We start from the raw sequence: 12,866 nt of genomic DNA, 5'->3' as shown, positions 1-12,866 counted from the left end.
ACTGTGATAAATGCATTACAGTTGATAGGATCCAGTAGATTTTTTAAAATAAAAAACATTAGTGAGTAAAGAAAACGTTTGTTATCTAAGTTTCATATTATTTTGGAAAAAAGTTATTACTAAAGGATTTCTAAAAAATAGAATTTGGGGTTGTTGCTTGGATAAAATATTAATTTATTAATCAAACAAATGAATAGCCCCAGATTTCTTTTTGTTTATTGTCTACATTCCACATGATTCCGTCGAGCAAATTACAAATTTTTGTGGACACAGTTCTCCAATCGGGCTGCAAATCAATGAACATGAGACACGTCACGCAACAGGGCTGCAATTATGATGGGAAGCCATAGACGTCGTACCTCCACCATGACGTCATAGTTAAAGACAAATCGTCTCGAGCGATTATGAAGATACGCTACGGATCCTTAATGCCTAGATTTCTATATTCCCTTCTCTAAAACGTTTTCCATATTTGCTGTGATTTATTTTCCACCTAAACCAGACAATTACAGGTCATAAGCTCTATAAATGCCTAGACTTCCATTTCCCTTCTCAAAAATGTTTTCCCTCTGTTACAATAAATAAAGATATAAACACATATACAGGGTGTTCATTAAACCCTGTCACATCCGAAACCACAATGATCAGTATTAGTAAGAAGACATATCGGCACATGAAAATAAATTTTTAGAACGAATGAAATTTTCAAAATTATAATATCAGAAAAAGCAAATGGTTTCTGATTTCTGCTAGGAAGAAAAAAGGACGGGAAGGGGAAGTCAGATACGCCAAAAATGCGCAGCCGCGCTCCCCTCGCTTTTCCTCTGCAGAAGTAAGCCACCATTTGTTTTGTTTAATATTTTATTTTTTAAATTTTCTTTGTTCTAAATATATTTTTTAATATGTTAATATGTCTTCTTGCCCATACTGATCATCGTGGTTTCAGATGTGACAGGGTTCAAAGAACACCCTGTATATTAATTAACTATTCAGTGAATATAAATAGCTACCAATGAAATCTAGCCTATCTATGAACATTTGGACATACTCAAGCATTGTTGAATTCTAACTGCTGGCATTAAACTCGCGTGGGTCGCATATATTAAGGTGTTTATTTATTATACCTTAAAACGTTATCCTACAAAAAACTGCAACTAAAAATTATGTGATTGAAAAAAGTATTTAATTGTAAAAAAACGAACAAAAAAATTGAATAAACGTAAATTTATTTCACTCAAAAAAATGAAAATTCAAATTATCCAAAAAAAATCCAGAATTTCAAAACTAAGATTTGGAATGAATAATTTTCCATGATTTTCTACATGGTAAATTAAATTATGCACTTGTCAAGGTATTAAGAGTTGTTGTAGTATTTGGGGTAGTAGGTAGCGGCAGCGGCAGCGGCAGCGGCAGCGGCAGCGGTAGCGGCAGCGGCTGAGGTGATGGCCTGGAAGAAATACATTCAATATTAATGGTTGTTACAGGTACTTGTATATTATGCAGTGTTAAGTTAAACGGGGGAGCCTACTGAAACTATAATATATACATATGATCAGTGATAGTGCATTACGGGTGATAGGATCCAGTAGAATTTTTGAAAAAAAAACATTTGTGAGTAAAGAAAAGGTTTTTTATCTAAGTTTCATATAATTTTTTATAAAATAATACCTCGTAACCAGATGAGAATGCCCACGCTGGAAGTATTTTTACATTGCGATCACAACGTGAACGTAGGCATTCTTATCTGGCGACGACGAGGCGTAATCTGCCAATCGAAATGTAATTATATTTAACTCATTTTACTCGATTTATTGATTACGTGACTTTGAAAGAACGGTTTTTAAAAATAGCAAAATGGTATGATTTCCATATTTTCTTATCAGATCACCAACCATAAACGCTCCAATGTATAAAGACGAATGAAAAATTAATGAAAACATGTGTATTTAAATTGAACTATCATTAAAATATTATCATTTGCATATCTTTGCGTACAAATATTAGAGTTTTATTTTCGTACATATATATAATGATCAGTAATAGTGCATTACAGGTGATAGGATCCAGTAGAATTTTTGGAAAAAAAACATTTGTGAGTAAAGAAAAGGTTTATTATCTATGTTTCATATTATTTTAAATAAAATAATACTACAGGATTTGTAGTAGTATTAGGTAGTTCCTGTGTTTTTTTTTATTCATTTACAAATGAATAAATTCAGAATTATAGAGTTTTGGCAAGGAGTAAAAAAAATGTTTACTGTCTACATGGTAAATTAAATTATGTTATAAAAATTCATATCTTCAAAAAAAAAAAACAGAATTACAGTTACCAGAATTACATAGCTTGGGTTCGGAATGAATACATATTGGTTATTATTTGCGTGGTTAATTAAAAAAGGCTTTTTTTAGATGAAATTAATATTTGTTGTAGTATTTGGGGTAGTTGCTGTACTTTGGTCGGTAGCCTGGAGCAGCAGCTGCTGAGGTGGTGGCCTGAAAGAGATACATTTATATTAATGATTGTTTCGGAGACTTGTATATTATAATGTGTCAAGTTAAACGGTGGATCCTACTGCAAGGGAAGGAGACATGTTGAGGTGAATTCTGTACGAAGTCCTTACCATGAGTGATGCGACGACCACGAAGAGGGCGAGGAAGAGATTCTGGATCTGCATGTTGATTGGTTGCTGTTCACGGAGATGAATAGTAATGTTGCGTATTGATCCGAGCTTTTTATACTTTGATTGGATGACGTTTCTAAAAAGTGCGCTAAATAAATATTATCACAGATTGAAATCATTTTTAGAAATTAAACAATGTGATTTATTAAATTACATTACATTACACAATACGGTTAATAACAAGTCGTGATTTATTTCAAGCAAACCGTAACAGCATTCGTAAGGTTTTGGATGTTACTTTAAGTTGTGTTCGGTTATTTTATATTTAAAAATGAGTACCAAAATTAAAAAAAAATGTTTGAGTATGTCCATTTTTGTATTTGGACATACTCAAACATTTTTAAATTAACAATCTGGTAAAAGAAGTATAAAAATTGGAAAATTGTTTTCAGGCGCTGCCTAGTAGGTGATTTGGTTCAGCTGGATGAATCTCACCCACGCGATAACGGTTTCAGCTCTTTTACTTCACAAAAGTCAACAGATGGAAGAGTTGAGGAACTGTGGATGTTGAAACATGGGCAGAATGGTGAATGTTAAACAATGTGTAAAGTGGCCACTTAAACTAACAAACGATAGCTCATAAGTCCTGTAAATGCCTAGACTTCCATATTCCCTTCTCAAAAATGTTTTCCCTCTCTGTTGAAATGTATTTTTTTAAATGGTTAACGTTAGTATTGTACTTTTTTTTTACGTAACATATTCAATTTTTTTCTACGTTACATATTTAATTTTTTTCTACTGAAAAAAGGGTACGTCAAGTCGACGTATGAAAGCATTTTCGACGTTTCCTTCAGTTCGCATTTAATTGAATAAAGCTGCCAAAGCTTACGTTGAAGATGCACTACTTACTAATTTGTTTTAAAATAATAAAGGAGAATTTATTATTTACTATTTTCTTGTTGTCATATCTTACTACTACTACTACTACTACTACCATCACGCCATTTCCCCGTAGGGGTAGGCAAAGAGAATGGACCGCCACACACGTCTATCCTGGCATACACTCCTAGCCTCTTCCACATTCATACATCTTGTCATACATGCCCTTCGGTTCTGTCTGCTTTTGACATGACCAGACTTAAGATTTTGGTTTATCTGATCATGCCACGTCTTCCTTGGTCGTCCTCGTCTAACGTTGCCGTTCATTTTTGCCATTTATACTTGTTTTACCATTATCTCGTCGTCCATTCGTTCTACGTGACCAGACCATCTCAGAGACCCTTTCTTAATCTTATCAATTATACTTGTCTCAGATTTACACTCTCGCCTGATTTCATCATTCGTAACCCTGTCATACATTGATTTCCCACACATTCGTCTAACAGATCGCATTTCAACCGCGTTCACTCGGCTTTCATCTTTCCTCTGCCAGTTCCATGTTTCACTTCCATACATAAGTGTTGGGACTAAAACTCCGTTGTGCACTGCCAGTTAAGGTTCGATTGACATATTTTTATTAGAAATTACTGTGCGTAGTGCTCCGTTCATTTTGTTGCCCGCATTCACTCTTCTTTCAACATCTTTTTCTACTCTTCCATCTCTTGAAAACATGCTTCCCAGATACACAAATTCTTCTACTTGCTCGAGACATTCGTTGTTTACATTTATTATGCAGTCAGTAACTTACCTTTCATACATATCTTTCTCTCTTTATCTGAAAAAAACGGACACAACTTATTTTGTCAACAACAAATAAGTAAATAATATATTATTTTTATACAATCTTGAAGGGCAGAAAGTTTTTTTCGAATGATGTCGGTGTATAGCCTAAACCATCAGTTTTAATTCTTGGTGCTCATTTTTAAATCCGGAAAAAAATTCACACAACTTATGTTAACATTCAATATTGGCGACAGCTCGAAGTTTCGGTTCTGCCGACTTCTGAATATCGGCCAAAACTTCGGCTCGGCCGAAACCCGCGGTCAGGATTGTTGTCCATTCAAATACCTAGTTATTGTTTTGCCAGTGAATGAAAAAAAACTTGAATGATTTAGCGATTTATTACTACTAGCGGACCCGACAGACGTTGTCTGCCCGAACGTTGGATTGCCTGTTATCTTGGAAAAATACTTTGCATCTAGTTACTTGTTTTTGATTAAATCCCAAAACTAAAAATTGTTTATATTAAAAAAATATTGAATTTAAGTAGGTACTTGTTTATGGTTGATTTCCAAAACATAAAATAAATATGGCATTCTTTTTGCAAACGTCAAACTCCGGTCATCTCACCAACAAATTGGTGTACTTATGTAGGAATACGGCCTCCATGGTGTAGTGGTCAAGACGCTTGACTCACGCACGGAAGGTTCCGGGTTCGATTCCCGGTGAGAACACAAAAATTAAAATGTGTTTTTTCTCAAGCCTGGTTGTTCTGTAATGTAATTCACCACCGTAATTAGGCCTCTTGGCCTGTTGTGGTGCAAAAAATAAATGAGAATTTTTAAAAATGTATTGAATTTAATATTATTTGAGTGTTAACAAAAATCTAATAAAATGAAATACATGGGTAGAAATAAAAAGGAATTTAAGGAAAGAATCTGATTGAGATCCACAAAAAACAAATGTTGTTTGTAAATATTCAAAAACAAACTTTTTTACAAACAAAAAAACTACATCTTTTAATTTTTTGCAAATGCATTCTCCTCGAATGCAACCCTGGTAGATCGATGAATAAAACATTAATGCTCCTAACTTTTTTATACATATTCAATTGAAGATTTTAATACAAACACGCACAGCACAAAGATCTATATTTCTCTGAAAACCGTATGTAAATCGGTTATGCCGTTTAGGGGTAGTACGGTGACATTACACGTACAAAGGAATTATATATTTAAAGATAGTTAGTAGAAAGCCTACATTGAAAACTGTAACGTTTAATAATGTGCGTAATAACGAACCAAAAAGCGTTAAATATAAATCGATTTACTTACTAAAATTTATACATTTTCTTTTAATGTGAATTCTGTTAACACTCTTTTAGCCAAGTGATGTCTTCCCACATATTAAATATTGTAACTTTTACTTATGTGCTAAATTTCTAGCCAGAAAACTTCTAAAATAAATCTATTTCACTTAACGTCCTTTCCCTCATTGATCATGTTTTCATATCTACACTTTAGATAACTATCCATTTATATGCGAACACCTTAGATAAGTGGAATAAACCCCCCTGCTTTAAGTTTCAATAATTATTTATTTTATTTTTTGTTTAAATTCTAAAACATCGTGAACAATTTTCTGTGTTTACTATATTACTTTTATATCACCCGTCGATGGGAAGAATGCCCTCTCGAAACTGTTGTTGTGTTCTTGAAAAATAATAAAAATTGTGTAACACTAATAACAAAATTTATTTATATAATAACTTATAATGAAGTGTTACGAAGTGAATGCCAATTCAATCAATTATATTTTATTACATACTTGTATTACTAACAAAACAAAGTTCTTCGTAATTATAAATCCAAAGTTCCTTATCTATTTGACAAAAGCAAGCATAATATTATTATAGTGATAACGAAGATAAAATTTTTTTTTTCAACGATTTATTAAATTATTTTACATTTTTGTAATTTGAAGCACTTACTCTGTGGAACATTATTTTTGAATATATTTAAATAAAATCACTTTGTTTTTATGTACAACTTATATTTTATAATTTGACAACCAACTAATTTCAGAAATGCTATGCCTTCTTCGGGGTTGAATACAAACTAACATAACTTTAAAAAATCTAAGTGAGGGTAGAATGGGCATGGTTTCAGAAGTAGAGAGCAAAGGGGGTTTGAAAATGGATTTAGGGAGAGGGAACATATTTAAAATAGGATTATTATAACGATTTATTTGATTATTAATAATGTATATTTTTTTGTTTTCAGCCTTTCTAATCTCCAATATTTCAAAATAATCAAGTGAATATCCTTTTTTGTTTGTATGTAAAATTTCGATGCCATCTTCAGTTGAATGAGTGACTGACTACTTGTTAGGATATGTTCAGCGAGCTCAATAAAATTATTGTTTTTAAGACATCTCATATGTTGTCAGTTGTCAGTATATGTTTTTTAACTCTAGTTTTAAAAATACGTGATGTTTTTCCTATGTAAAATGACATGCAGTCAAAGCACATCAACTTGTTGTCTAGTTGTCATCATCAAGTTGGTTGTCAAATTATAAAAATATAAGCGGTAAATAAAAAACAATGTGAGATTATTTTAATATATTTATTTATTTTACATTTGTTCAATTGTACGAAGAAAATGTTGTGGTTTCACCAATGTTGAATTTTACATTCATTCCCTATCCTAACTCTCCGCTACGCCTCCCTGTTAGAGGTTGGCACTACATTCGATCAGTGCTATTCACCGTGTCACTGTGAGAGCAGCACAATGCCTAACAGCATCCTCTCGCAACAGTATTCAATTAAAAAATGTACGAATTTCGCAGAAAACTAGAAATATCATGAAACAGTTTTATAAAAACTTTTATGACAATCATAATGACATTTTATATTTGCTAAAAGTCGTATGTATAGCATCAAAACTTTGGTATGTCTAATACCCCTCTCAGGAACTCGCAGATTGTTTTCATCTTAAGGTTTGGAAAGTAAATTAAATATCAAATTTCCTTTTTTTTATATCGTGCGAAAACTTGTGTAAACGTTTATTAAGCTCTCTTTACATCATTGTTTCTCAAATTGACTATGAAAAGCTCGTCTCTGAAGGCAACATTACTATTCATCTACGTGAACAGTAACCTATCAACATGCAGATCCAGAATCTCTTCCTCGCCCTCTTCGTGGTCGTCGCATCACTCATGGGAAGGACTTCATACAATATTCACTTTAACATATCTCCTGTTCTTTCAGTCGGCTCCACCGTTTACCTTGACACTGCATAATATACAAGAACCTGTAACAACCATTAATATTGAATGTGTCTCTTCCAGGCCACCACCTCTGCAGTAGCTGCTCCAGGGTACCGACCAAAGTACATCAACTACCCCAAATACTACAACAAATATAATTTTCTTCTTAATCAAACCCCTTTTTATTTACCATGAAGACGATCATAAAAAATAATTCATTCCAAACCTAAATTGTGAAATTCTGGATTTCTTTTGGATGATGAATTTTTATTTTCTGAGTGAAATAAATTTACGCACATCCAAAATTTTTGTTGTTTATTTTACTATTAGACACAATTTTCTATCACATTATTTAAATTTAAATTTATTGCAACAGAGAGGGAAAACGTTTTTGAGAAGGGGATATGGGAGTCTAGGCATTTACAGGGCTTATGACCTGTCATTGGCTGGTTTAAGTGGCCACTTTACACACTATGTAACATTCACCATTCTGCCTATGTTTAAACATCCAAATTTCCTCAACTCTTCCATCTGTTGACTTTTGTGAAGTAAAGAAGCTGAAAATTTTTTTATGTGGGTGAAACTCATCCGGCTGAACCAAATCACCTACTAGGCAGCGCCTGAAAACAATTTTCCAATTTGTATACTTCTTCTTTTACCAGGTAGTGAATTCAACAATGTTTGAGTATGTCCAAATACAAAAATGGACATACTCAAATATTTTTTTAACTTTCGGTACTCATTTTTAAATATAAAATAACCGGACACAACTTATAGTAACACCCAAAACCTTATGAATGCTGTTATGGTTTGCTTGAAATAAATCACGACTTGTTATTTACCGTATTGTGTAATGTGGTGTAATTTAATAAATCACATTATTTAATTTCTAAAAATGACTTCAAACTTGTGCTAATATTTATCCAGCACATTTTTCAGAAGCGATGACAATTTAAGTATAAAAAGCTAACCGGAGTAGGCAACATTACTATTCATCTCCGTGAACAGCAACCTATCAACATGCAGATCCAGAATCTCTTCCTCGCCCTCTTCGTGGTCGTTGCATCACTCATGGTAAGGACTTCATACAATCTTCTCCTTAACATGTCTGCTTCTCTTGCAGTAGGCTTCACCGTTTATCTTGACACGACTTAATTATCCAAATCCCAGTAACAGGCATTAATATGAATGTATCTCTTCCAGGCCACCACCTCAGCTTCTGCTGCTCCAGGGTACCGACCAAAGTACAGCAACTACCCCAAATACTACAACAAATATTAATTTCTTCTTAAGCAAAACATAATTTAATTTACCATGTAGACAATCGTCGAAAATAATTCATTCCAAACCTTAGTTGTGAAATTCTGGATTTTTTGGATGATTTGAATTTTTATTTTTCTGAGTGAAATAAATTTACGTACATCCAAAATTTTTGTTTGTTTTTTACAATTAAATACAATTTTCAATCACATTCCTTATAGTTTAAGCATTTTGCAGAATAACATTTTTGAGGTATAATTAATAAACACTCACCCACACGAGTTTAATGCCAGTTAGAACTTAATAATTCGAGTTTAACCAGATGTTCGTAAACCGGCTAGATTTCTAAAGGTAGTTATTTATATATTTATTTGTTGCAACATAGGGAAAACATTTTCAAGAAGGGAAAATGGAAGTCTAGGCATTTACAGGGCTTATGAACTGTCGATGGCTGGTTTAAGCCAATAATAAATCACAACAGATATGGATAACGTTTTAGAGAAGTGAATATGGAAGTCTAGGCATTTTTACATATTGATAATTTATATAGCGCCGTTTTTGTAAAAATCACTTCAAGGGCGCTGTACAATAAATAAATATGTCAGCACGGCTTGCAGCTACAGAGTTCATAGATGGTTGGGATTCTAGTTCCTCGTCTCCAATTATGATATAATGGAGCTAGATTATAGCATGTCTTGCAGCTACAGAGCGCATGCACAATAAGAAATCTAGCCCCTATTTACATTTTATTTGACAATAAAGTTTAGATTTTAGTGATATTTTAAAAAATTAAATGAAAAACGAATTTATAAAAATAGAAGTTAGATTTCAAGTCTTGCAGCTACTGAGCGCATGGACGGTTGGAATTCTACACCTTATTCCCTCAATTAAGATATTTGATAGTTGATAACATTTACCTATTGAAACTAGATTACTAATCGTCTTGCAGCTACAAAGTGCATAGACGAGTGAAATTCTAGCAACTGATTATTATCAATAAATTCAGAAAATAGACATCGAACATAATAGTAAATTTGTAAAGTATTCATGCTAAAAAAGTAAACAAAAAAGTAAACAGATAAAGCACCTTTCAATACTTTGGATAACAAAATAAATATCCGAAGTGTAACTTTCGTAGATTTGAGGTAGTCACGGCCACAGTGTCGAATATATAGCAAACAAAAATGTATTAACATATTACAACAGAGAGGAAGAACATTTAAGAGAAGGTAATATAGAAGTCCAGGCATCTACAGGGCTTATGACCTGTCAATGGCTAGTTTAAGTGGCCACTTTACACACTGTGTAACATTCACATTGACAGGTCTTAAGCCCTGTAGATGCCTGGACTTCTATATTACCTTCTCTTAAATGTTCTTCATCTCTGTTGTAATATGTTAATATAAACAGCTCCCCAGGGAGTTGAATCCAGTCCTTGTCTACAAGAATTTGGACAAACTCAAAATATTGTTAAACAAAAATGTGTTTGTTTACAAAATTCCTGGAAGATGGCCCGGTTTATGTGTAGTTGCCGAAAGGGGAAATATGTTTATTGTTCCAATTATTTTGTATCTATTTTAGTCTGTATTATTTCGTTTTATAATGGGCACGTAAAATCCTCGTTCAATTCAATTTATTTTTTACATTATTATTAGATAAACGTGTGTATAAGAGTGGTTTAAGGATTGACGTATCATTTTGTATGTATATTAGAAAGAATATTTTAAATATGGACACTATATGAGTTAGAGAGAAAAGAAGAATTGTAGATTGGTATGAAGAGGGTGCTATGAGAATTAGAACGAATGAGTAATCTATGAACTGATACGCGTTGAAAATTTTCACGGAGGTATATAGCAGCGTTAAGACTATGAAATACGGTTAACAGAAGTGAGAGAGAGTAATTCTCTCTCTCTCTCTCTCTCTTCTGTCTAATTTTTAGCCATTTCAGTTGCCTGATGTATGGTTATTCGGAAAAAGTCACAAACTTTCCCCATGACTTTAAAACTTGGAGTGCGGGTTATTGAGCAAGTTCATCAATATACATATTTAGGATGCTGGCAGAATGATAAATGGGATCACTCCCGAGAGATCAAATTCAGAATAGAGATGGCGCGAGACTGCTTTTTCAAGATGCTTGACCTTCTTTGCAGTAGAAACTTTAATTTAGACCTCCGAATGCGCATTGCTCGATGTTACGTCTTCTCGGTACTTTGCGGCGACGAAACGTGGACACTCACCTAAAACACTTCAAAAAAGATCGCCTTTCAAATGTAGTGCTACAGGAGGATATTGAAAATCTTCTGGGTGGATAGAGTCCGAAACGATGGTGTTTTCCGACGGATGAAAAAAGATAAAGAGGTACCATTAAGAAAAGAAAACTTGAGTACTTTGGGCATGTGATGAGAGGCGAAAAATATACAATTTTATAAGTCATTCTACAGGGAAAGATTGAAGAAGGACACAGTGTAGGTAAAAGGTGCATCCTTGGCTTAAGAACTTGCGCGACTAGTTCCATTGCAGCACTCAGTCTTTGTTTAGGGCAGCTGCCAATAAAGTAAGAATCGCAACGATGATTTCCAACCTCCATCGGGGAGAGGAACCATAAGTAGGAGAAGAATGATAATCAGAAAAAAAAAACAGTCATAAAATACTTCTACAAAAACTTCGGAGTTATAGCATGAGTGGAAACCTTTTCAGATGGATCACATTATATGTAACGAATAGATCGCAAGCGGTCACTGTAAAAAGTTTCCAATCTTCTTTTAGACCAACTCCATCGGGTACCCAACAAGGTTCCCATCTTGGTTCATTATTTTTTATTTTATCAATTGATGACATTGTTAAAGAGCTCAAATACTCATCTTTATTAGTCAATGCTGATGACGTTCAAACACATTTAAACCGATAAAATCACCAAACGATTGTGTGTATCTGCAAGAAGATCTGGACCGCCTTTCTCTATATTGTGTTCGTAATAAATTATATTTAAACATATTCAAATGCTTTCATATCACCTTTACTCGAAACATTAATATCATTCATCATCAATATAACCTTATTACAAAATTTATTAAGATTATCTAAATAACTCAGGACCTCGGTGTTCTTTAAATAGTAAACTCGACTTTATAAAACATGTCAGGCATATTACGAGTGATACATTCGATTTTTTAAGTTTTGTCACAAGAGTCACTAATTGTTTAAAGATATAAATACACTAAAAAAAAAATATTACGCATTTGTCAGAGGTCGGCTTGCACATACAACTTTAATCTGGTCCCCATACTATGGAAATTACAAATATAAAATAGAAAAATCCTAAATAAATTGATTAAATGTCTATCATACAGAAATAATTACCAATTCAATAATTATAATGAAGCAAGAGTACATTTTTAAATAAACTCTGTGAATAATAGACGACAGATTGCTGACTTAATGTTTTTATAAGCTTTTAAATGGCATTACTGACTACCCCAATTTACTAGGTTTAATTAATTTCCATGTACCTTTTAAACGTACCCGTCACACCAAATTATTTTACTGCACCCGTGTAAACACTAATGCAGCAAAACATTTGTGCATTTATAGAATATGCAACTTATATAATCATATTATTGGCGCTAATGCGAGTGATATCTTCAACTTGAGTAATAATAAATTCAAAAGGAAAATCAGCGACAGCATGCAGGCATTGTCACCGTGGGTGAGTAGGGATGAGTAAATACAATATTATTATTTTATTCTATTTTAAATTTACAGTGGTAAATATGTACAAATATTTTATTTATGGTTTTCCAAATTCTGTCTTGTGCAATATAAATTTATTTATGACACAATACGTATATTGATAATTATAAGTTTAAGATCACTTTTAGTCTAGTTTTAAGTACTTATAATATTATGACTGTATTATTGTATATGACTGTAGAGTTCAATCAATACATTTCATTTTTTTTTAAATTAAATGTGGTCATATTTCCCAAGACCAAAAACATACCTTATGAATGTATTGAAATTCGATCATATTGTATTTCTTGGTCGTTCTCATATCAG

At 32.9% G+C, this 12,866-nt stretch overlaps 1 protein-coding gene and 2 long non-coding RNA genes across 4 annotated transcripts in view; 2 read left to right on the top strand and 1 right to left on the bottom strand.

Annotated features, from left to right (window-relative positions):
* Positions 1 to 12,866, top strand: part of LOC148273145 (uncharacterized) — a 301,031-nt gene that overhangs the window by 274,355 nt on the left and 13,810 nt on the right. The window lies entirely within an intron of this gene.
* On the bottom strand, positions 1,433 to 2,734 carry LOC148273148 (uncharacterized). 2 transcript variants are annotated; one of them, XR_015824676.1, is made up of 3 exons: positions 2,622 to 2,734; positions 2,331 to 2,493; positions 1,433 to 1,447 (listed from the first exon to the last, which is right to left on the bottom strand). It is a non-coding gene; the product is annotated as an uncharacterized LOC148273148 (long non-coding RNA). The 2 variants fall into 2 exon arrangements; XR_015824675.1 differs by lacking the exon at positions 1,433 to 1,447 and having other exon boundaries at positions 2,090 to 2,493.
* LOC148273147 (uncharacterized) lies at positions 8,535 to 8,976 on the top strand. Its single transcript, XR_015824672.1, has 2 exons — positions 8,535 to 8,621; positions 8,751 to 8,976. It is a non-coding gene; the product is annotated as an uncharacterized LOC148273147 (long non-coding RNA).

This window comes from Micrasema longulum, unplaced genomic scaffold, assembly GCF_059751315.1.
Source record: "Micrasema longulum isolate JH-2025_06_02 unplaced genomic scaffold, ASM5975131v1 h1tg002062l, whole genome shotgun sequence".
Classification (NCBI taxonomy): domain Eukaryota; kingdom Metazoa; phylum Arthropoda; class Insecta; order Trichoptera; family Brachycentridae; genus Micrasema; species Micrasema longulum.
This window is presented reverse-complemented; position numbering and strand designations above follow the sequence as displayed.